General features: G+C 32.0%; 4 long non-coding RNA genes and 1 pseudogene across 7 annotated transcripts; 1 reads left to right on the plus strand and 4 right to left on the minus strand.

Annotated features, from left to right (window-relative positions):
* Positions 1 to 3,100: 3,100 nt before the first annotated feature.
* Positions 3,101 to 7,343, minus strand: LOC114577105 (uncharacterized). Of its 2 annotated transcripts, XR_003696897.2 has the most exons (5): positions 6,937 to 7,343; positions 6,666 to 6,735; positions 6,188 to 6,533; positions 3,723 to 3,909; positions 3,101 to 3,656 (listed from the first exon to the last, which is right to left on the minus strand). It is a non-coding gene; the product is annotated as an uncharacterized LOC114577105 (long non-coding RNA). The 2 variants fall into 2 exon arrangements; XR_003696896.2 differs by having other exon boundaries at positions 6,666 to 7,343.
* Positions 4,104 to 6,155, minus strand: LOC107994756 (uncharacterized; annotated as a pseudogene).
* Positions 7,344 to 11,417: 4,074 nt separating the features above from the next.
* On the minus strand, positions 11,418 to 18,895 carry LOC107994741 (uncharacterized). 3 transcript variants are annotated; one of them, XR_003696876.2, is made up of 4 exons: positions 14,834 to 18,895; positions 14,525 to 14,734; positions 14,020 to 14,356; positions 11,418 to 12,233 (listed from the first exon to the last, which is right to left on the minus strand). It is a non-coding gene; the product is annotated as an uncharacterized LOC107994741 (long non-coding RNA). The 3 variants fall into 3 exon arrangements; XR_003696877.2 differs by having other exon boundaries at positions 11,418 to 11,880; positions 11,984 to 12,233; positions 14,020 to 14,734; XR_003696875.2 differs by having other exon boundaries at positions 14,020 to 14,734.
* On the plus strand, positions 14,255 to 14,832 carry LOC133666610 (uncharacterized). Its single transcript, XR_009830994.1, has 2 exons — positions 14,255 to 14,395; positions 14,490 to 14,832. It is a non-coding gene; the product is annotated as an uncharacterized LOC133666610 (long non-coding RNA).
* Positions 18,896 to 19,113: 218 nt separating the features above from the next.
* Positions 19,114 to 20,117, minus strand: LOC133666631 (uncharacterized). The gene is made up of 2 exons (XR_009831030.1): positions 19,863 to 20,117; positions 19,114 to 19,547 (listed from the first exon to the last, which is right to left on the minus strand). It is a non-coding gene; the product is annotated as an uncharacterized LOC133666631 (long non-coding RNA).
* Positions 20,118 to 20,528: the final 411 nt, after the last annotated feature.

The following is a 20,528-nucleotide window of genomic DNA, read 5'->3' on the forward strand; positions in this document are numbered from 1 at the left end:
GGAGGATGCCCCGTACTCTCCATCGCATCTTTTAGCCTCTTCTTACATCATTCTTCTCTTTCTTTTCTTCGATCTCTTCGTCTAGGTTTTATGGTCAAGTTTTGTCGATTCCTTTCTCTTGCTCTCGTTACGGATTTCTCATAGAGTGTTTCGCTCCGTCCGATCTCCCTCTTGCGCGAATACGGCCTCATGGATACGCCCGTGCATAGGCGGCATCTCTGCGCCATCGCTCGACCGCGAGGAAACCGCGGTTTCGAGTTTAGACAACATGCTTACGATTTTTGGAATTCGGTGTAAAGTTCCAATTACCTTATATGATTATTTTATATTAAACGAATGAAATATAAAATTCAAAATATGTAAAAATATAATTCATCATGAATTTATTATGGAAAATTACAAAAATTTAATATCCATTAAATTTATAATTACGTATATCTATATATATTTCTCATTATATCTTTCAGTTATTATTTGAAATAACAATTTACAATTTGTTAATAAGTTAGTCTTGCTTTATATTAAAGTAATATTAATTTTTCAATATAATTATTTTTTTACTTTCATACAACGAATTTTTTAATAAAATGTATCGCTTTTTACATATAAAAAAAGCAATATCAATCCTATTGTTTTATTATTTTAAAAAATGTAAAATTTTTACGTTTATTTCTTCTTTAGATATAGATTTTATACGATCTCATAAGAATTCATTTGAAAATTTACAAGTGACGCTTTACATCAATCATTGAAAGTAATTACTTACGTATTGCATTATGTAAAACAATTAAATCGAAAATAAAATTATCTATGCAATCAAAGATATTATATATATATATGTATATAAATGTATGCATTGCACTATCAAATCTTCATTTTCGTTTATTTTGTTTATTGATGATTATAGCGATATCAGCACATTCTTGAATATCATATTGTCATTTTCATAATTTCCACGACTCACTCAATCCATCATTTTAATATCAAGAAAATTAATTTTAATCGATCAAAGAGATTCCTGTCGAATTACTGTGAACACCCGAGCGGTATTTTCCAACGAATTGCACATTTGAACGTAAACGAGGATCATAGAAACTTAGCCGAGGGATAAGTTAGAAGGTTCGGACACACGCCCCAGCTTCAAGATTGTTTTTTTTAAATTTCCTCGGGCATAGAGTAATGCCGTGTTACATAATTGAAAGCGTAGGAAGCAGATTGATTAACACACACGAGAAGAGAAAGGTTGCGTCCATATAGATTGGTGGTGGCTTTTATGCGAATCGCGCGAAGAGCAGACTCTAGGCAACCACGTGGGTGTCATCACAAGCGCGCGAAAAAAAAAATTCCCCATACTATGGAGGAGATTATAGACGCTGCACGGGACGATGGGATATACGAGCTGCCAGCGCCTCTCCAATATCACGGAAAGAACGACAAACGACGAAAGACGAACGACGCGACAACCGAGAGCCGAGAATTACGATTTCCTCGAACGAAGTACAGACCATTGACTCCCATTCTCATAGAGAAATTGGCAATTCGATGAAATGCGTAAGAACGAATAATTGTACACGTTATTCCGTTATTAGGGACGATCACCTGGTAATTACACGCTTTGTATTCCGCCCGTTTGTTCCTTGTGTTAACCAAACGCAGCTGGTTCGCTTTAATGCTTCGTTAACGCTGAACGCTTCGTTACAAGGAACTGTATTCCACGAAAGTAAGAACAAACTGGCCGAGCGCGTTAATTATCGGGAAACACGAAACGTCGCGACAACAGTGACGAATTATAATTCAATTTAAAGCTTGGTACGAGTGACGGACGTGTTCAAACGGGTTGAATGGATTGCGGAACTGGTTCTTAGGAAAAGAGACATGCGAATAGATTTTGACCAGTGAATTTTAATTTGATTTCTTTGTATTCTGTGAAGTATTCAATAAAATAATTAGGAAATCATTGCGAAGATTATACAATCTTAACGTTATCATATTTAATCCAAAAAGGAAAAATATTTCTGAGATAAGATTCGAAGATTCCAGTTTTTCTGATCGAAAGTTTTTATCAAGATATTATCATTTTTATAAGATATCAAACGAGTAAGAGAAGAAAAGTTGTTTCAGTTTTTTCCAAAGAAAACAAAAACACATATTCCGATATATCGAAACTAAGATCGAGTAGAAGCTCTTCGATCCCATTGTCGATCTAAAACGTAACGCGTAACTGTTTCGTATGCATATGAAATGAACGCACGTGTGCACTCGTCTTGCGTGATACGGGGTAGTGAATGTAAAACGGAGCGTATAAACTGAATATTTAAAAGATTTTACTAAGTCGAAAAAATACGGCAACAATTATTACGTTGGTTTCATTTTCTATTGTACGTACCATCTTCGGTATCGATAATATTGTCAAAAATAAAAAATTATCATATATAAATCTTTAAATTATTTGTTCAATTAATTTATTTAAAATTTTCTAATTTATTTCATATTAATATTGTAAGAAGAAGATTAATTTGACACGAAATGTAAAAAAATTTTCATTGTAATATTCATAATAAAGACAATATATTATAATTATGTTATTCAAATCCATTCTATATAAGTTTATAATATTCTCTTTCTGATTATGTTTATACATACAATTTACATCAAATAATTGGAAAATTTTCTTATAATTAATATTAATTATCTGCTTAAAAATGTATTTAAATTTTTGAATTAATTAATTAATTGAATTAAAAACCTTTTTATAAAATTACAATTTTAAAATATATTATATGAGATGCATTAAATGTATTATATGTATTATAATATGGAAAATACAATACAATCCTAATAAAAAAAATAATTTAATTTGTACTATAAATACAAAATTATTGTATAACTATTGTATGTATAAATAGATACAAATTATAATTATGAGAATATATTAATTCTTCATAAAAATACAAATAAAAAAGAAATCAAAGAAAACTTATATGAAAATATAAAGATTAAAATTCATAAAATTAACATAAATTTTGATTTACAAGATTCTTGATTACATTATAAGTAGCAATGATAAATCAAAATTGATTGTTTTCTATCTAAAAAAGCATTGTTTATAATTTTTAAATAATTAAATCTCTATTCAATATTTATACAATTTCATTAAAATTATATATATATTTTTTTTTACTTTTATTTAATATTATCCTTCTCCAATTATTAAAATCTTCCATCTTTTTAGATTAAATTCTTCATTGAAAAAAAATGATACAAATCCATAAGAAAGAATTTTGTAATGGAATATCCTTAATCCTTCTTTAATCCGATGATTGAATATTATAATGAAAAAAATCTTCACAATTCCAAATATCCATGATATACTATCATATATATCTAAACAGGTTAATGTATATGGAAGAAATGCAACAATAAATGGAAGAAAAACAATAAACAAATTTAAAAAAGCATAAGTAAACCGAAAAAAACCATATTTTGTTCACTTGCTTCTACATAGCTACAAAATATAAATGTATGCTTGTTAATGCTAGGAAGCAAGTAATATATTTACGTCTATGGATTATAAATATTTATATAGCTCAAACAGATTGTGATAAAAATGAAGCGACGGTGGTCCGCTACCAGGAGATTCCGCCAAAATGAGCATCCTGGAAAAAACGATTACTCACATTAACCAGCAAGAAGAAAATGCTTATCGATTAAAATTAACATACCTAGAGCTCGTGATTTATTACACAAGAAATGACAAGTCAATTCCGTTTCTTCTACTTTATTCTCTCCGATGATGATGATGACGCCTCAAGGCAAGATTATCAATGCGTATATAAAATTCTCTTACGTGAAAACGGTATTCATGAAAATTATGATTAATAAGGAAATTGAATTTTGTGCAGGACACACCTGGAAAAAATAAGATATTTGTTAATCAAGAATTTTGTTTTTTGTTAAATTATCTGCTAAAGATACATAACTTATACTTATCGTTATATGTATTGTAATATGTAGTGTAATATTAGAAAATTATTTAATATGATTCATATAATTGACATGAATTATACAGATGGAAATAATTAAAGGATGTTATTGATGATTTATTAAAAGACAATAAAATTCTTATATCGATAATTTCAGGTATTTAAATATTTTCAAACTTGAAATTTGCAAATGAAATATTTAGCTAACGTTAAAAAAAAGAAGATATTTAATAATTTGTGGAGATTCTGTTATATTAGAATTTCGAAACAAAGCGATTCTCTGATCAATGGAGCATAGATTCTTGAAAATCATTTTTTCAAGAAAAACTGAAACATTCAATAGTCTCATTCACTGAATTCAAACTGAATGCTCAACTCTCATCGCGACATTTACATTCAACATTATCGCCTCTATTTCTCCAACGGCATCGATATCTCTTTTCTTCTTTTTCTGTACCCCTCGCTACCACGTTGTGGAATGAACAATTTTAAGAGTGGTTGGTTGCCTCGACCGGGTGACTCCCCGCCGCGTTTCCACTTCTGCGCAATCGGGGTGATGTCGAGGGGATTTAGGAAAGCCACAGTAGCCGGCGTGTATGCGGCAAGGACAAGAAAGCCGATCGAGGTGCACTGGCTAAGTATTTCTCTAGAAGTGTGCGTGTATACATATTGTATGTGCGCGGGTGTGTGCTGATCGGCCGGTGAGGCGGCCAGAGAAACGCGAACAAGGACGGTGGCGAAGGAGATGGGGAAGCAGGAGGTGGAGGAGAAGGAGGAGAAGCCAAAGGATATAAAGTACGGTTGCGAAGAAAGGTTGAAAATCTCTACGATGGAACGGGTGGATCCATTGGTGAAACTGCAAGGAGAAAAAAAAGAAAGAGAAAAAGAAACGGCAATGAGGAGAAAGAAAGAGAGAAACGGAGAGCATGAAATAGGGTATAGGTGAAGCGGATTAAAAGGATGGGAGAGATGCGAAAGGCCGAGGGAAAAACGCGTGGAAAAAAGAGGGAAGGTCGTTTCGTCTCGTTGGAGAAAGAAAGAGTGAGTGTATTGAGGGGCAGAAGAGGCAGGGAAGCGAGAGAGAGTAGCGAGAGGAGCGTCGAGCCGACGAGAGAGGGATATGGTACAGCGAGTGGCGTGCATTCTCGCGCACACGCTGCCTCCCCTCTTAAGCGTGAACGATCGCGTGCACGTGCAACAAGGTATCGTGCACGTGTGCGTGTACAAAGTAGGTCCACGAGAGCCGGAGAGACGGCGAATGAATATCGCCGTCCCCTCGGTGGCCGGTGCGACCAATCCGCGCGTAGCGCGAGCTGCGTGAAGGCGGAACGCGGCCTCTTCGCGTATATCTGCGTATTTATTATTCAGTTTGCAAATACGTGGCAAAAATGATCTCTCTCCGCGCGCCGGCTGGATCTGCCGGGCTCCACCGAACCAGCCCGTACAACCGGGAGGTGGAGCCAGAAGGTAGGAGCAGGGCAACGACGAGATATCGGCCGTTAATTTGTTAGAAACGCCACCAGCACAGCCGATTGCAGCGTCCGCAACTATGTACCTTTCTGGCTCCCGCGGAACGGATGGCCACTGTTTGCCACGCTCGCTCGTCTTCCCGACGCGAGACGACATTTTCTAATCGCTGCCTCTGCCACACGACAAAATGTCTAACTGCTCGTTTGTTCTTCTGCTGGTAGTTGACTTTGCGTATATATGTATGTGCAGTTTTAAGATGTAATTTGAAGTAATGTATCTTTTCTCTTGGCAATTGTATAATGTTTCGTGTTTGAAATAATTGGTTGTACTGGTGAAACAGATTACTATTATTAAAAATTTAAAGATTAAGATTTTTGTTATTATAGATAGTATAATTCTTAGCAAAACTTAGCGAGATTATTAATGTTAAAAATTTTCTCAATTTCTAATTAAATTTATTAGAGTTTGGGAAATTTTCAACATCAATCGTATTTGTAACAAAATTTTATATGAGAAACTATATTATTATTATATTTCATTTATGTTGGTGAATGCCGTTCAAATTAAAAAGTAGAAAGTTTCTTCGTTAAACAACTAATTAACTTAATATCAAAGATCGCTTCCTACTTCCTCTGTTACTTATAAAATTTTTGTAGTTTCATATAATTTTTAATAAATAATTTAACAAGTGTAAAATCTTATATTTTTATATTTTTATAATTCTAAAAACTTACCGTTCTATTAATGTGATAGTATGTAAAGATTTAAGTTAGTGAAGTTCAAGGTAGTTTCGATGAAGACGTCAATGCGAATTTTTTTAGAAGCCTTATCCAAGACAATGGAGAGTGAGGTTCCGATAGTCTGGTAACAACGGGACTCGAACAGTAGCGGATTATTCCGCGACTCCAAAGCATGGAACAACGATCTTGGAAACAACTTCAGGTGTTCCAATAGATCTCCACTATATTTGAATGCACTTGATATTGAAATTAAACCAAAGAATCTTGTAAAATTAATTCTGTTTAATCGTTCCTTTCCTTGTATCGATTCGTTGAAAAAATAAATCTTTTATCCAATGAACTAAAAATAGATTTAATAATTAGAATTATTAAATTTCTTCTAAAGCACTTCTATTCAATTATTGAGATTAATTCTCATTTCGTTCTTTAACACAAAAAAAGAATAAGAATAAGAAAAATGAAATTACATAACCTCATTTTCTTCGACTGTTCGAAATGTTAGTTAATAGAATTAAGCTCTGGAGGGCAGTACTGTTCACACACTACAATACACACACATATCAATTTAAAACAAAATTAAACGTGATTTTAAATTAAAGCAAACATTATGCCTCTAATTTCAAAATTTAACATAGCTGTTGCTTAATTAATATTTAATTCTAGCTAAGAATAATTATAGCGTCATCAATGATATTATACTTATGTTTTTATAAATAGATATGGAATCGACTCTTCCAATCAACCTTAGTTACGTGATAAAATGTCAAGGAACGCCACAGTCTAAAAAACCGACGCGATGTAGGCTCACTTCGTTGAAATGATTGGCTCGCGCAAATTTTTCTATGAACATCATCCAAGAAAACGTATTCCGACATTGTCCGTTAACGCGGTGTGTCTAGTACACTGGCATTGTATTCCAACGATAATAGATTCACGATCGGAAGATAATCAAACGAACTGTAAAAAGGAGTCAGCCGGTATTCTTCGCACGAAACCGATGTTGATAAGGCACACAGAGTCTAGTGATTCATTTCCCTAATATGTCTACGCGTCGAATGACAATTGGTAGTACCGTTCGCGCTTCAGTTTCCCTCTATTTTAATATCTAATAGAGGTCTCTTATATCCTAAAATCCTAACCCTAATTTTTTAGTGAGTGTTATATTAAGTTGTGCTTGTACTTCAATTAATTCAGACTATGATTTAATTGTAGAATAATTAAAAATCGTACAGATAATAAATTCTATGTTTAATTTCAAATAATTTTAAAACTTAATTATAATCATTAAAATTAAAATATCATCTATAAAATATTGTTAAATAAAAGGTTAATATACATTTAAGGTTATATATACATTTTCGTTTCTCTTTTTCATTGAATATGATGAATATATTTGTTTATTTATAATATATAGAGAAAATTTGTCAAATTTTCATTCAGTTCAAATAAAACTATAAATTTATATCTATTTGGAAATTATTGAATAAATCTCATACATATATAGTGATAAATAAATGTATTAAAATTATATAATGAATTAAATGATAAATTCTAATAGATAATAATGAAATTGATAAAAATGTTGCAGAAAATATTTATTTATAATAAAATTAAACAAAAATTAAATAAATATCGAACAAGTTCCTAATAAAAAAAAGATAGCAGTACGACTAGTATTCTTCATTCGAGACTCCAAAGGAGAAGTTTGGTTTGTGAAATTCGTTCTCACAGAGAAAGTAGAATTACATCAGCACGCATTCAGCCGTAAAAAGAGGATCGTCGCGGCGACGCAAAATACCGTATCGTTGCTTTTCTTTAGCGTCCTGTATTCGCCGTGGTCATTTACACCTTCTTCGCGTGTTCCTTGCACGCCATAACATTTCCGTGCTCTACGATATCATCTCCTTTCTTCTGCTTGCCTTGCATGTTCTTTGAAGTTCACCCTCTACTTCCTGATCTTAAATACTTGAGGAAGTACCGATCAGATCGACCTGATGAAAATTCTTTCTTTTCGTATAATGAATCTTTAAAGATAGATATATCTATGGGATAAATCAATAAGTAAATGATTTAATGTAATCAATTTTTTAATGATTCTTCTTCTATTAATCAAAGATAGAAATTATTGTTGAATCATGTGCAATTTTTGTTTAGAAATTGAACTTTGCGCAGGCAGTGATGCGGTCCATCATTAGTCAGACATCCACCAAATTTCTCTGAACATGGATAGAATATCGACACTACAAGGAATATCTTATCTTTGATTTATGAATTAGCTATAAACAATAGCGTGATTTTTTTATTTTTCATTGAATTATTGAATTTAAAATTTTTAATGATTTAATTGTAAAATTAAGAAAAATTTTTTATTAATGTATAGATAGTAAGTATGTAAATAAGATTAGAATGGAAATAATTTTTCTTTTTTTTTTATATATATATCTTATTGAACTTTTTATTCTCAAAAATTTATTTTATATAAAATAAAATTATTTATTGTTCTCGTGTAAGAATTATGTTAACGAAATAAGAGTGAAATTATAAGCATGACGAACTACAAACCATAGCCACTGATACATATCTCTCGAATCAGTTTAACTGATGACGCAACACTTCGTATCGCTAAATGACTTCGCCAGATTGTCCACAATCGATGCCGCCAAGAAAATCATGACTCGGTGGAATATTTATGGTCCATTTAAGGGAATCAATTTTATTTATTGATTTTCATCACTTTATTTCACGTTCCCACAAATAAAACATTCTGTCGATTACTTCTTGTAAATTCTGTAAGTGGATAAAAGAATATAATATAATATATAATTTTGATCAAAATTGAAATACTCATATATCATTACTTGGAAAATAATATTCTCCGATTATGTTAGAAATTAGGATGTTGAAAAAAAATTAAAACAAGTTGTTAAAATTTAAAATAGAAATAAAATGGATATCTTCATCAAATAATCGTCAAATAATTTAATCTTTTCACGCAGTTTTCTTCACTCCATTTCCCTTCAAAAATGCACAGTTCAAAGTTCATGGTATTTTACGCCCTACTTCCTTCGACGCACGTACCTTCAAACCGTAACGCAACCTAACCTCTCCCCTAGGTGAAACGCGACGAATTAGAATCTGCAACGGCAATGTTTTTTAAAGCGTCACACAACCAATGTAACAAATGGTCGAGTAAAGTTAACCTAGCGACGGTTCTTTCCAAGAAATTCCTTTTTCTATCCGACGCTCGTGGAACACCTTAGCGAACCTCTTCCGGCCGCGGGAACATTAAAGCTGGATTTTCCAGGTGAATTATTTACGTACCTGGTTGTGAAAGCCACCTAGGTCTTCGCCCTCTTTGAACTTTCATCATCGCCACGATTTCAATCAATCGATTTGTTCTTTTATTATTATCGATTTTCTTCGTCATATTGTCTCCTTGCAATATTCGATTATAATCGAGATTTTTTATCGGAGCTTTCATCGATCCCTTTATTTCTTCATTATACGTCTTCGATTGTTTTCGGCACCGTTCTCATTCTTCGTTATTGTTGTCTCTGCTGCATTGTGAATGTTCTTTGTTTTATTTTTCGAGTTCGATATATCTCTAAGAACTTTAATGTAAGTTTGATTCTTCAAGTTCTAAATTATGTTATTAATTTTTTTATAGCAATTTTATTTTATTGCATTGTTTGAAAAATTTATAACATTTTTTATGTATCGATGTATGATTGATTATTTTATTTAAACATCAAAATTTGTACAATATTTGTTTGATTTCTAACCTATAATTTTTTTATCTCTTGAACATTATTTTATAACTGAATTTCTAATACTTAATTTGCAATAGATAATCTGTTGATACAAGAGTTTTTTTAAATTTTATGTGAGAATTAAGTATATTTAGTGCCAATTGTTACCAGAGAAATAACCATTGTAAGGTTAACGGTAAAAGAAACTTCAAAATAGTACTAATTGGATTATATTGTTTTTTAGTATCTGCATAGTAAATCGCGATCATCCTAGATAGATAATAACGATGGATTTAATTCATCACAATCTTTAGTCTTTTAAACTTCTTTATACCTACTTGTTTAACAGTAGTAAAGAGTAGTTCTATAAACATTAAACTCTCATATTTATTTAGGTTAGAAATTGAATATGAATATTTTAAATCATCTATCAAAAACGATATTAATATTGCGAACAATCAATATTTAAGTTTTTATGCATTTATTTATTTTTTTTAACTAAGATTTTTTTTTAATGAGATCGTCGCTACTATCATGACGCCATTCGTCGAGAGAAGTCCCTTTGCATCGTTTCACGTCGCCCCGTGTGCCTTCCTTGCTAGGAAATAAGAAATTTTCTTGAGAGATGCGAGCCTCTGCGAGGGAGGAGGCCTAGCCAAGCGAACATAGTTAATTTAGATTGTATCGCGTGAGAAGCAGGAAATGACGAAATATCCTGAGTGCTGACTTATACGCGGCGCACATCGTGTGTGCCTGGGCTCGTTCCTCGACCGCATTGCTCTTCGACTCCTCGACTCCTCGACTCCTCGCGACCTCAGTCCCTCCGACACGCAAGGATGATACTTTTTTTCCTAACCTCCACGGTTAGCCGTTGCTGCATCTATTTTTATATTTTTCGCGATGTTTCCGCGCAAACGACAACGTGATCGTGAGAATTTTTGACCGGACCATTACTGCGAAATATCCTTCTTATTTTTTTTATTCTTCTTTTTTTTTTTTCAGTCAAGGCCGAACACTTGATCAAAGATAAGAGATTTTACGAGCCAATTCATAGTTCATGAGATGTTGCACGGTTGCAAAGAATTACAGAATTGCTTCATTAAAACATTGCTTCTTGAGATTTCGTCTCGACATGATTATTTATTATAGTTAATTGATTTTTTTTTGTATTTTTTTTTAAATATTCTTTTTTATTTTTAATTTACTTATTTATATTTTTACTGTTTGTATGTGGATAGAAAATGAGAGAAAAAAAGAATAGAAGAATGCAAAGGAATATATAGAAATGGATTGCATGGAAGGTGATTTGTAAATGTTTTCGCGAACCATTGGCGGATATGACGCTGGAATAATTTGTCACACACGATTGGAGACAGTAAGTATAATGAAGGCTCGAATTCCGAGTAGGGCGCAATTGATTCGGAACAGGTACAAATACATTAACAATTGGTTGAAGAAAAATTGGTTGGACAAAATAAATATCTGTATCATTTGTATTTATATGTTTTCATTAATTACATCAGATTTGATTTGATTTTGTAATAAATGTTAGTTGTAATATAAGTCTTTTTAATAACAATTGAAATAATGATTAAAATGTTTAAAAATTTTCATTCGTATTTAAAATCTGTTTATGAATTCCAAATTTTAATATATCATCATAGAAAAGATACTTATCCCAAAATTAATTGAAAAAATCAACTATTGTAGGATTGTAAAAAAAATTACTCGATTATTTCGATATCAATGTAGAAGTTAATTAGTTGATGACAAGATAATGGAATTTTAACGAAAAATATAATTATATTTACAGGTGTAATAACAATTAAGCTGCTGTCACTCATCCAATATTACATAATATTTACTTCGTTTTCGCGACAATGATATTCCCTCCTCCTCATTGCATAAAAATGTTAACATGTTTTATAGATAACTTATCTGTAAAAAAAAAACATTTAAGGTAATACTATAGCGAAGGGTCGTAGTTGGCCAATTACATATTTATAAATTAGTAGATACAACATAAAGATATAGATATAACCGCTTAATGCGAAGCATAAAACTGGGTTTTCTCCGTTCCACTCCCATGGAGCTTGGTCACCTGAAGAATTACTATGCCCAATTAACCCTTTGAGAACCGTACGCTTCCCGAGCATTGCCACTTCCGACGTTGCAATAGTTTTCGCCATGTAATTTTTTCGAGTTCGTCAAAGGATCACAGTTCAATGTTTTTTTATTACGCAAGATCGAATACTTATGTACAAATCTAATGCTTGCGCTTTAATCATGATCTAGAATTCAAGAAGAATATTTTATCATCATTTAAGGTTATTACGATTTGAAAAATATTTTAGCATTATAAAATTAAATGAAATAAATGAAAGTTTATAGAAGAAAGTTATTGTAAGTAAGTAAATAAAATTTTTATAAAGTCATTTCAAGCTGAAAAAAAATAAATTATATAAATCATGATATAAAAGGTTCAACGAGATAGGAACTTTATTTAAAATGAATCATACGTATCACGTGTAATAAATCTAAATAAATGTGCGTTAATTCATTGTATAAAAATTGCGGATCTAATGAATTTATACGATCATGCTACGAATTAAAGGGCACGGAACATCCGTCTTATGATTTTTGCAATTTATCTTTGTAAATTGATTGTATGATTCGACGTTATTAATTTCACATGAATTATTATAATTTTAATTTATTTTTTTCTTTTTCTTTCTTGATTTTATAAATTAACAAATGATTTGATACATAGATCATATATGATACTTTAGAAGATGATTAAAACTTTTATATATCTTCTTCTATCATAACTTTTTAAATAATCTTACGAATAAAAAAAAGTTAGTTTTAATGTTAAAAGTTTTATATTTTATATTTTTTATTTTCGATATTCAATATTTGTTTATTATATAAATATTGATCCTTCAATAATAAAATTAAAATTATATATCGCAAGATTAGTTTTTTCATATTAGCCATAATCAAGAATTTTTTTTAAAAAAAACCACGATCTTCCATCAATCATTCAGAATTATAAAGTAAATCTGAATGAATATCGAAAATAAAAAACAATGTATTTCTATTTATATAGTGCCATATCTATAGATGATTTACTGGAGACTGAAATATCGTTCTTACGACTTACTTCAAGTTCATTATACGGTCACGTATTATTACCTTGCCGGTAATTTTTAGTAATTTCGCGATTAAATCGCGTTCTACAAAACTATTTTAATAATGCGTGTTCTCGCCCGCGCGCACGCATGGTTTCCTTATTGTTCGAAAAAGAACTCAGAAATATAATTTAAAAATGAAAAGGAAAAACGGTAATAAAGAAGCGACTATCGAGATCTTTCACCTGTGACCCGACTTATTACGTATGGCTGTCAGCAATAAATAAATTAAAAAATCGTGAAAATACCAAATAATTGAAAATTTATTCTAGCTTGTCATCTGTAAAAAATATTTTTGAGTTAGATATTGAAAATTTAATTTTTATTAAATATAATATAAAATGTAAAAAATTTCCATGAAATGTATGATCAAAATGTATAAATTTTGATTTATAAATATTTGCTATAAAAATATTTTCTTTGATCAAATATGATACATGTTTTATTAGGCCAAGTAGCCGCAAAATATTTAAATCGAAATAGAAATCATTTGCACAAATTAAAGTACAAAAGACAAAGTTAAAAATAGATGAATTATATTAGTCATGTTTATATGGAAATTATGTTCTATTTTATTTTAATCTATTCTCTTCTATTATAAAAATTATAATATAGTATCTAAAATCCTTTTCTTCTATTTGATTAACTTTTTTCAAATTTTTTCAAATTTGTTAATAATATTTTTTAGTTGAAGTTAAACTTTATTAATAGATATATTTTTATTTCTTAATATATATATATAGAATAATAAAAAAAATTTTTAATCTATCTAAATTCTAAGCTTTCATTCTTAATAACTTTCTTCTACCATTTTTGAAGTACTTGTTAGTTTTAAATTTTTTTTTTTTAATTCAAAGTAATTCAAAAGAAAAGCATTATGAAATACCTATTATACAGTTTATTTTTCTTCTAAGAATTATACGATATTCATTTCTATTTTGTAAGAGGCAATTATTTGAATATCTTTGCATTTCTGAGTGTATATATGTCCGTCTTCGTTCTGGCAAATCTATTGGTAATTTCTCGTTCAGACAGAAGCAACAGGGTATCTTTAAAACACTATTATATTCCACCGATGCATAATCGGCGTGCATCTTTCCCTCAGAAATCAGTGAACAACGGAAAATTTACAATCTCAGTTGAAAAGCAGTTATAAGCATTACCGTGAGCATCGATAATATTCCAGAAGCTCATTAGCGATCCAGGAACGTCTATCCCCCTACCTGGTCGCAGGAGTAATTATCTATTACAACCTAGCTGGCGTACGTATACAACGTATAACAGGAGATCAGTGCAAACGATTAAGCTCAAAAATAGTTCATGGGAACTTAAGTAAGCTAATCTTCATCGCATTAGTGTTGTTCTAGGTATAAAATGCAAAGAGGAAGCACCTGCACGCATCTTTACCGCTCCCTGGGGTCATCACTTTCGAAAGCGAGCCGACCACCTTTGCCGTCTCACTGATCGGTATACCAATTCAATCGAGTTATTCTAATTGTTATCTGACCTAGAAATCACTCGGAAGGTTTAAACACAGGACGTGGAAAGCCTGGCTATCCAATGGTCTTGAATCGTCTTGTTCATTTGAATCAATAATAAAACTGAAAAAAATTTTAAACAATTAAAAATTGAAAAAAAAAATATTAAAATAATTTGTCGAAATGAAAGCAAATTTAAAATAAAATTTTTTGAATATTTACCTGCAATGTATCGTTGAAATGAAACAAGGAATCGAGAAAGAGAGATAAAAAATAACCTCCATTTTACGATCGATTTGTGAATTCAAGTTATGATTCTATTATTCTTCGTTTTTTGTGTTTATTATTAATGACGATACAAACTGAATAACGAATAGAAGATTTTTTTTTATCCGTTTCTCCACAGAACATGTTAACAGCTCGATCAAGACATTTATTAAAACTTCATAGCTTCTTACCCATTCGGAAGAAACGTAACGAACAAGTAGCCCCAATTAAGAGCGAACGCAAAACAATTACGACTGGTTAAACCATATCTATCATCGTCGAGGCTCGTATCTCTCTGCCGCTTTACGCCAGCCTGTTCATTTTTTACGTCCATTAACCTATCACCGAGTATTTCCCTCAGCGAGCAAATAACGTGCCATTAATCATTTTTCGCGCAATAAAATTGTCATTAAACGAATGGCTATGAATTCAACAAGCAACAATTCTACTTCGAACATTAGACTAACATTACTTTAGGTAAGAAAGTTGTATTTCAAAGTAAAAAATATTTTCTTTTTTTTTTAGCATATCATAATAATAATATTTAGAAATTATCAAAATAATTGAATCTTCTTGAAAAATATCAAAAAATAATGATAAAATACGAAACTGAAATCGTTATTTTTAATCTTTTCGTTCCTAAATTATTTATTAACCAAAAACACTTACCTGTAATTCTTTTGATTACATTATACGACAAATGATTTGTTTATTAATATTTACTTTTTCTTCTTTCTATTTTGCACTTTAATATAAAATTTCAAATTTAAAATTTTTTTCTCTTTCATCCTGTATATTAACAGACTATCCCAAAACAACACGGTAAAATCTGCATCAGTATCATGGTAGCTTACGATAAGCAAGATCGCGAGTCAGAGTCGTGCGCCCTCTGTTTCGCGAAATTTACGATCGTTCGATGTCGGGTCCACCTTAGACCGCGGGAAAAATTGTTCGGTTCGCCACCGTGCCGACCTAACCTAGTATATCTACCTACCCTACGATCCGTTCATATCGTGCACACAAATGCAAGTATAAGAGAGTGTTTCATCGTAGACCCAGGAGTTCGTTCTCGACGAGAAATTCTACCACCCGCAACCGACAACAGGCCAAGTCGGGGCAGAGTCTTAGGCCAGGGCAGGCCAGCAAGAAGTCGTGTAAGAAGGGGTTAAGAAACTCTCGAACTAAAGTGCCTACACCGGAAGCAGGGGCCTTGCTTTCTGGGCTAATAACCCTACCCACATCGACACGCGGCATCTGCGTGCGCGTATACACGTTTAGACGTGAGTACGAGAGAGAAAGAGAGAGGGAAAGATATGGAACAAGGATAAAGAGATATGCGATACACGACGAGGAAATCTTGCGTGTATGCACGAGAGAGAAGACGCACACGTAAACGGGGATCTCTTATCAGCAAAGCTAGATTTTATGTGCGATCAACTAACCGATGTAGGGATTTGTAAATATATACGCAAATTGTGATTGGTTTTTCTAAGCATATAAGAATTTATAATAATAACAATATAATAATTACAAAAAAATGATTTTTTTAAAGGATTTTTTAAGGATTCTGTGGATTCGAATATTGTTCTAGATATTTAGAAAACATTTTTTTTTTTGTAACTGAATTAAACTACGCTCTAATTGAAATGTAAGTATATTTAATTGATATTATTGTTTTAATATAAATAATATCGAAATATATCATTAGAAAACTATCTTATAGAAAGTATTTTAAAAAAAATTAGATTATGCTACATTACTTTCTATTTTAAAAAATGACAAATCATCTAAATTTTAATAGTTACAATCTCTGACAGAAGGTTATCATCATTAAAATTTTTACAGTATTGTATAATCATATTAATCAGGGATAATTAATAAAAAAAGAATTATGGGAAAAAATATCTTCTATAATTGGAATATAATTTAGCCGTAAAAATTCATAGGTTTTGGTACAGTTACTCGAAGGCAGTTCCACCCGTACACACCTGTGGGTCACTGAAGTATTCGAAGGCAACGATCCAACATATACCATATTTCACCGTGTTGAACCATTTCGAATAATCTTTTCCGCGGCCGCCACACTACGCAATTATCGTTATCTTCATCTGCCCGTGTTTCCATAAAGTGCAAATTCTTGCGGGAATTCTAGTTACTCGTGAAAAATTAATATCTTTTTTCTCACGATAGTCCGAATAAACCGTGGATATACGGTTAAGCCACCAATTAAATGCAGAATTAACCCGAATACGGTGCTTCTCCAAGTAGTCTCGGAGATAAGCCATACGTGCGTTCTTCGGCCGGGAGCTACTTAATAAAACGAAATTAATTTGTAATTACGTTAACCCGGATGTGACCTGTTCCCCACGTCCTCGTCTGATATCCACTTAAACAGAAAATTATCAAAGCTCCGAGTTCGATTGAACCTTAATCGCAAAAAGCTGATCTAACGCGAACCAAGATATCGAAATCTTCGCTACGCGATGTCCCATCTTTTTTATCTTTCATGGTGAATCTATTTCGCATATCTTGAACGTTGTCGTTTTATGGCGAATGTACTTAACACAACGTTTAATTAACGAGCATAGAGGGGTTGAGGAAGAGAAGAACGGACGAAACCCTTATTCGTTATCACAGAAAACGGTACAGTATCCCGTTTTCTGTTTCCTCCGGTCTCACGTAACGAATTAAGCACCTGTATGTGGGATTAGAAGGTTTCGACTGACATGCCCATCTCTTCTTTTCTTTCTCACTCCCGCTATATATCTATACATCTCTTTCTTTCTCTCTCTCTCTCTCTCTCCGATTTCACTTCTTTCTCTCACTTTATCGTACACTTCGATCCCTCTCTCCCTTACCAGTTCCCTCCGATCTCTTTGTCCTTTTCTGCCCGCCATCTCTCCCTTCCCTCCGCCCACCAACCTTCCACGATCCGCCTTCTCTATCTCTGTCTGTTTCTCAGTCGCTTGACACATTCGCGCGGAGAAAATGCAGCGAGTTCTCCCGTAGCCACGTATATATAGGAAGGGAACGGATGTCTGGTGTGTAAGGAACCGCTAAAATGGTGTTCGCTCTTATCCGAAGATCTAGAGCGGCGATGCGAAGAGAGGCACGCGGAGGGCTATACGTAAGGTAAAAGGGGGCTCATGACTGGTTGGTCGGTCGGTCGGTCGGTTGGTTGGTTGGTTGGTTGGTTGGTTGGTTCGTTCGTTCGTTCGTTGGTTCGTTGGTTCGTTCGTTCCTTCGTCGGTTCGTTCGTTCGTTCGTTCCTTCGTCGTCGTTGTTGTTGGCTGTCTGGTTAGTGCCGTTAGAGAAAGAGGCCACCTAGGTTCGCAAGCCGTCGAGTTAAATCTCGAACTTTCTTCGTAATGAGACACCACACTCGCAAAATGACAAGTGTAATTAAACCAGATATAATACAAAAAGAGAGAAAGAGAGATAAAAGGTTAGGAGAATCTCCCGTGCTCAGGGAAGCAGTGGTATTACGCAGATTTTCACAATGGGAAATTGCTCTTTTGCTCGTCACCGTGAGCACCACTTTGGTGGAATGCTATGAATCGGCCAAGTACGAACAACCAGAGCCCATTCAGACGCTTCTGCCAGTCATTTTGGGTCCGCCTCACTATACGATTCTTCCACTCTTTTATTCGTCCTCGTAATTTTATCTTCTTGTACGATCTTCCCTCTTCATTTCATCAGTGTAATTCAACCATCGATCCTATTTGTTCCTCGTGCTTTTTGTCCTCGAGATATTTTGCCATTGATACCAATCGGTTAGCGGCTATGTGTGGCAACGATTGCGCAATCTTGTAGATACATGTATGCAACAGCTTATTATTATAATGGTACTTCCCTGTTGGATGAGATAATCGAAGCCAATTCGAATCATCATAAACTGGTAATCCCAACCAAGTGCCGTGATTTGATTTGCTTTTAATCGGTAATTCCAAGAGTTCTTCCTGTATTTCCTAGCTTTTATGATTGATCGATTATCACATTGTTTTTTTTTCAAATCGGATGTTTTTAAAATGAAGTTTTTAAACATTAATTTCGACAAATTATACTTTTTGTTACAACTACGAAACAACTACGAAACAAATTAGAAAAATTAGATTATGTATTAGCTTAGAGAAAATATACATACCTTTTTTTAATTTTTTACTATTTGTATTAAAAAACACCAGGAAAATACAATTAGTGAATTTCTATTACTGGAAATAATCAATTAATCAAAGTCAGTTTTATCCAATGTTTTATTATTAAATATTTTAATATAATTCTCAGTTGAAATTTGTAAAAAATCGACTTCAAAAATTTTTTTTCTGAGTTTAAAATATAAAGATACGTAAAGAGATTAGGATATTTAGATTTTAGAAAATTCGGGGCTGGTTTGTACAATGTAGAAGTCTTTCAAGTAATCAGAGATTCAACCTTGCCCTGTTTTACGTCTCTTCCATAACACAACAATGGAAACGCAATGGTACAACACATTTCACTTTTTCGCAATGTGTACCGGGGAGCCTAAAAGTATTGCGCGATTTCCTATGTCTTGCCGCGAGAGGACTCGCCTCGTAGACACAATGTAGATTTGGCCGTGTACCGTAAAAGCGTAATTATCATCTTTCGAAATGTGCCGGTGTCTTTCCAGAAACGTCGGTTCGTTTCCTATCTGAAAAAAAAAAGAAAGAACCATTGTAATCCTGATTTTAAATATTCCTGTTCATATTTTTAGCGAAAAATTAAATAAAATGAAAAAAATTTAAGTTGAAAAATCTTATTATCATTCTAATTGTATAATGTTTAAAAAAATGACTGTAAAATATTTTGGTAAAAATTAAAAAAAATCATGAATATAATGTGTGATAATTAAGATAAATTTAATTAAAGTAGATTGTATTCTTATAATCCTGACACTTTTGTTTGTAATATTTTTCTTATATTTCTTTATATTTCTCTATTTTATTAGATATAAAATATTACTAACAAATTTATGCATTTTTTAATGATTTGTTATATGATTTTATTATTTCTATATATTATTTTATACTATTTTGTATATTATATTCTTCCTATTTTTAGAGTGATTTCCTGTTTTTTTATTTTTCCATTTTTTATAAAAGTTTTCCATTTTTTATAAAATAGTTTCTATTTATTCTGTAAATAAATTATTCCCTCATGTATCATATATTCTTCATATATATTTTCGTCTCATACATATTAATTTATGTATAATAATTCAATAATAATTAAATTTTTAAGTATTACTTACATTATATTTGTATAATATACTACTGTATTACTTTTATTCATTACAGAATTTCTGAAAGAATATTTCGGTTCTTATTTATTCAATAGTTCACAATGAACAATATAGTTATTCGAATTACATTTCAAATATTTAATATTTATTACCAATTTATTTACTTTATTTTCTATACGAATTAAATTTAAAAATCTAAATTAAATTTAAAATATATATAATATCTTTCCTCTTAAAATGTGAATATCTCTATACAAAATGTTGTAACACAACTTTCTTTACGATACGTCATTAATTTATTCGCGCTCACGCTCAAGTTTGTACACCAACGAACGTTTTCGCATAATTTCTAAAGGATTAGATTTCTTTTCCCCGATGAAAGAGCTCTTT

The sequence above is a fragment of the Apis cerana genome, linkage group LG1, assembly GCF_029169275.1.
Source record: "Apis cerana isolate GH-2021 linkage group LG1, AcerK_1.0, whole genome shotgun sequence".
Taxonomy (NCBI): Eukaryota; Metazoa; Arthropoda; class Insecta; order Hymenoptera; family Apidae; genus Apis; species Apis cerana.